Genomic DNA, 6,000 nt, shown 5'->3' with positions numbered 1-6,000 from the left:
GCAGAAGATATGGCAAATCGATTGTCAGAGTTACATGCAATAATGAAGACGCAATTGAAGGAAGCTCAAGAACCACAAAAGATAAACGTAGATCTATATCGTAAGGAGCAACCACAAATCAACGTGGGTGATAAGGTATGGCTACTTCGTCGCAATATCAAGACTACTCGACCTTGTGACAAGTTGGACTATCGTAGGCTTGGCCCCTTTTCTGTTTCTGAACAGATCAACCCAGTTGCATATCGGTTACATCTACCGGAGTCAATGAAGATCCATCCTGTATTCCACGTGTCTCTTCTTGAACCATATAAGACAGTGGATATATAAGGAAGAAGACAAATGCCACCGCCTCCTATAGAAGTAGATAATAATGAAGAATTTGAGGTGGAAGAGATATTAGACTCAAGGCGACGTCGAAATAAGCTGGAATATCTTGTTCATTGGCACGGATATGATATTAGTGAACGCACATGGGAGCCATCTAGGAATCTAGGAAATGCATCAGCTAAAGTCAAAGTTTTTCATCAACGACATCCATCAAAACCAAGATGAAAATCTCTCTTATAAAAGAGACAAGATTGAGGCAAGATAACATTCAATTTCCTATCCTTATTTGTAACTTCTTTGCATTTGTGACGCTAATTAGATGGAGAGCCAACAACCAGTGGATTCAACTCAAGAACCTTCATTTGCTGACCTACCGGATGAAACATTACGATTATCACAACCTTCAAGACGACGCAATCGAGATGAACATCTTCAAGAACGACATGTTCTTCCTCGAACAGATGGTGAGATACAACGCGTTTGGTATCACGATTTGGGAAGGGACTCTCGATGTTTGGTGATTTTGCTAGAGGTAGGAACAACTCCTGATGGTGTTCCGAATATTCTATTCGAAGGAAGTTACGAAGGCCTCAACAATGATCAAATAACTGGGTGGTCTTTTCGCCCTTGTATGGGACACTACTGATGGTTGAGAGGCCCTATCAATCATCTTCAAAGAGAATAGAGCTCAGAGTATGTGGCGAATACAATTCGTCGCATCATAGATTTCCTCAACATATGATGACCGCTCCTCGTGGAACTCGTCTCTAGAAGGGGTGGTAATGTCATGGCCATAATCATATAAGCTAATAATTACATATAGAAATAGGTAGAAGTAAGTAAAAGTAGGTAAAAGTGTGGTAATTCTATAATATTTAATATGGAAGCTTCCTAGAAGCTTCATAGATATTGCTTTGACTTCATAGGTGTCTTTAATTGACTTTTTGGCTTAGAAACGTGGTCAACAAGTTGGCCATGTGCCACACATGTTGTTAGCTTGAAGATCAAGCTAACTATGTGGCCCACACGTAGAAAAACTTGCCTTGTAAGTCAAGGCATGTGTCCTACAAAGTCAACACATATTGGAGGTCCTATAGAACGTCGCCACGTAGCCCCTAGTTAGATAGTATATATAGAGACAAGAGTGAAGGCTTCTTCACTCTTGTCAACTCCTTTCTTGCTTCTAGTCCAGGTTCAAGAGTCTTTAGTTTCTTGTCTTGTGGCAATAGCCATTCCAATTTTCTTTTAATATACCTACTTGTTTATATTTTGACTTATTATATCGAGATAGCCTTTTTGTGTATATTTTCCCTCATCGAGTCTTCTTCCTTGACATTGAAAGTAGAATGTTAACTTGCCTAGATGTTGTTTCTTTTATAAAGAAGGTTTTCATCTTGATTTTGATGGATGTCGTTGATGAAAAGCCTCCACCGCCTTTGCTGCATTTGCAAGATTCTTTAATGGCTCCCATGTGTGTTCACTAATATCATATCCGCGCCAATGGACAAGATATTCTAATTTATTTTGGCGCCGCCTTGAATCTAAGACTTCTTCTACTTCAAACTCTTCATTATTGTCTACTTCTATAGGATGAGGTGGAGCTTGTCCTCTTCTTGGTATGTCCACTATCTTGTATGGTTCAAGAAGAGACACGTGGAATACAGGATGGATTTTTATTGACTCTGGTAGATGTAAACGATATGCAACTGGATTGATTTGTGCAGAAATAGAAAATGGTCCCAGCTTTCGATAGTCCAACTTACCACAAAGATGAGTGGTCTTGATATTGCGACAAAGTAGCCATACCTTATCACTTAAGACGAATGATGGTTGTTCCTTTCGATAGACATCTACATTGGCCTTTTGTTGTTCTTGAGCCTCTTTAAACTGCGCCTTCATCGTTGCATGTAGCTTTGATAAATGAATTGTCAAATCTTTCGTAGCAGGATTATCATTTTTTGAAAAGTCAAAAGTATCAAGTCGTGGATGATAACCATAATTAGCAAAGAAAGGTGTTTTTTTTTGTAGAAGAATGTACCGTGTTATTATAAGCAAACTCTGCCAATGGCAAAAGAGCTATCCAATCATCTTGTTGGTAATTAATGGTACATCTTAAATATTGCTCCAAAACTTGATTAACACGCTCCGTTTGTCCATCAGTTTGAGGATGGAATGCCGAAGATAGTTTTATATCCACTTTAAGAATCTTGAAAAGAGTCCGTCAAAATCTTGATACAAATTGAGTTCTCCTATCTGATATAATATCTTTGGGTAATCCATGATAGCGATAGATATTGTCAAGAAAGAGCTTAGCTGTTTTTTCACCTGCGATAGATTTTGTACATGGTACAAAATGTGCCATCTTGGTAAAACGATCTACTATCACGAATATAAAGTCATAAGAACCTGAGATTGGAAGATCTGTGATGGAGTCCATAGAAATAGAAGACCATGGTTGTTCTGGAATGGGTAATGGCTGAAGAAGTCCAAAAAGTCGATGACGAGGAGTTTTTGATCTTGAGCAAACATCACATGATTGTACAAAGTTGTTAACTGCCTTCCACATTTGAGGCCACCAAAAATCCCTAGATATCAGTTCCAAAGTCTTATTATATCTGAAATGTCCTGCTGCTGGGAAGTCGTGACGAGCTTGAAGAACACGTAAACGTACTTCTCCTTTTGGAACATATAGGAGTCCTTCGAAATAGAGTAGGTTGTTCTTGAATTCAAATTTAGATGGATCATGAGATTTAGAAGAATTGTTCTTGATATCATGAACAAGAGGGTCTGAAGACATACTTAACTGGACTTGCTTAAGAAAAGTTAAATCAATAGTCAATATTGATTTTATTGCTCGAAGATGAAATTGCTATGGCTTCAAGACAACCGTTCTTTGTTGCTCAAAAGCTGCATCTCCTTCTTTTGGTGCAAGATAAGAACGTCTAGATAAGGCATCAAACAAACCTTGTTGTTTTCCTGGCCGATAAGTGATGATGAAGTCGAATCTTGATAAAGACATGCTCCAACGAGCTTGGCGACGATTTAATACGCGTGCTGACATAAAATATTTGAGGTTCTTGTGATCCGTATACACGGTGACTGGACTAGAAGCGCCTTCTAGATAATGACGCCATTCTTGAAAAGAATCCACAATTGTAAGAAGTTCTTTGTCGTGGATCTCATAATTGATTTCTACTGCTGAGAATTTTCTTGAATAAAAGACTACTGGATGAAGTTTGTCATCTGTTCCTATTTGTGATAAAACCGCACCCAGAGCAAAGTCCGATGCATCTGTTTCCATAAAGAATGCTTTGGAAAAATCAACACGATACAAGATTGGTGCATAAACAAACGCTGTCTTCAAAGATTCAAAAGCAACTTCCGCTTCTTGATTCCATTGGAGTTTGTCTTTACAAGTCAAACGTGTAAGTGGAGCTGCAACTCGAGAGAAGTCTTTAATGAAGATCCGATAGTAGTTGGCAAATCCCAAAAAACATTAGACATCTCTTACTGTTTTTGGGATCTTCCAGTCTATAATAGTTTGAACTTTCTTAGGATCCATCATAAGTCCATCATTTGAAATGATGTAACTTAAGAAATCGACTTGAGTAGTGTGGAATACACACTTTTCTAACTTGGCATAGAGTCCTGCATCTCTTAATTTTTGTAACACATGACGAACATGAAGTTCATGTTCTTCTAGATTCTTAGAATAGATCAAGATGTCGTCTAGATAACATACCACAAAATCGTCCAAAAACTCTCAAAAAACATCATTCATTAGATGTTGAAAAGCTGCTGGTGCATTTGTAAGTCCAAAAGGCATGATGTTGTATTCAAAATGTCTATACCTAGTTTGAAACGTAGTCTTCCATTCATCTCCTTCTTTGATGCGTACTAGATTGTATGCTCCCCAAAGATCTATTTTGTATAGATCTTAGCTTGATTTAGCTGATCAAGAAGTCCGGATATTAAAGGTAGTGGATACCTGTTTTTGATGGTAATCTTGTTGAGTCCTCGATAATCAACACACATCCGCAATGATCCATCTTTTTTCTTCACAAATAGGATTGGAGCTCCTGCCGGAGATTTAGAATGGCGTATGAAATTCTTGGCTAGATTTTCTTCAATATACTCCTTGAATTCAGCCAACTCATTTTGTGATAAACTATAGATTGGTCCGAATGGCGGTTGTGCTCCTTCTTGAAGGTCAATTGAGCAATCATAGGGATGATGTTCCGGGAGTGTATCCGCATTCTTTTTTTCGATTACATCTTGAAATTCTTGATATTGGCTTGGAATGCCACTTGAAGGCTTTTCACCAGTAGAAATGGGTATAGCATAAACAATGTATGGTGATTCTTTCATAACAGCATGCAAGAAAGCTTTTGCACCTATAAATATGGGTTTAATTGAACTGGAATTATGACTCTCTACTCGATTAACTACACTGTTAGTTACACTTTTAGAGAAAGTAAGAGTTTGAGAAATCCAATCTATTTGAGGGTTGTATTTTTCTAACCACGATAAACCTAAAATGACTGGAGTAGAGGGAGATCTAATGATATTAAATACTACAAAACTATTATGACCATTGATTATTACTTCTATAGGAAGGGTTTCGTGAGTAATATCTCCAGAAGACAATGGACGACCATCTATGACTTCTACATGAATAGATTTAGTTTTCTTTACTAAAGATATGCTATGTCTTTTAGTAAATTCTTCATCTAAAAAACACTCTGAGGCTCCTGAATCTAACAAGGCAGAGACTTTGTAATATTTAGGTTCTAAAATAACATTTAATGTAAAACAAGGAGAGGGCTCTGAGGAGAGAATAGGACCTTTACTAGAAGTTGTGCAAGGTTCTAGCCGCACGGTCCCTATTGTAGCTGGACAAACTCATTTTCGGACATATTATTTTCTTTCACAGCCATACTCCTTATTTTGTGATTGTGTCATTTCTTTGGACAATGTTGAGCAGTGTGCTTTGGTTCTCCACAATATAAACATAATCCTTCTTGACGACGACAAGTCTTTTCTTGCTTAGTAAGAGGTTTGAAACGTACTGCATCAATTTGCATATCCTCTACTTCTGAATGTATGTGTTGAAGAGGTGTTGGTGTTGCCATTGAATTATAGTAACGTTGAATTCCACTTGTACGGTTCTCAGATCGAAATTCAAAAAGGCGATTGTCACACTTCACAGCAAAGTCAATTGCTTGACTCAATGTTTGAGGATCAGGTAAGTTGAGCATTAATTTTTTTACCTCATATTGTAATCCATAGAGAAATTGACTAATAAGTACAGCATCATCCCACTTGATATCAGTTGCAAGTTGTCAAAATTGTGAAGCATATAACGTTACTGATCGATTGTCTTGTCATAAAATACGGATCTTATTGGTTGCAACACGAATTACATCATGTTCTCCATACATGGATCAAAACTCCGCCAAAAAAGCCTCTAGATTATCCAATATTAGATCTCGTCGTTCAAGAAAAGATGAAAACTACGATAGTGCTGAACCTAAAAGAAGCGTACCAATGAATCTAACTTGTGATCCTGGAATTGGATAGCTTTGGGGTTGAAGTTCAATGACAAGTTGCACTTGATTGATAAATCCTCGAAACTTAGATCTGGTGCCATCAAACTTCTCGAGTAGGACAATT

This window comes from Physcomitrium patens, chromosome 7 (genome assembly GCF_059467195.1).
Source record: "Physcomitrium patens ecotype Gransden chromosome 7, ASM5946719v1, whole genome shotgun sequence".
In the NCBI taxonomy this organism is placed as follows: Eukaryota; Viridiplantae; Streptophyta; class Bryopsida; order Funariales; family Funariaceae; genus Physcomitrium; species Physcomitrium patens.
Note: the sequence above shows the minus strand (reverse complement) of the source record.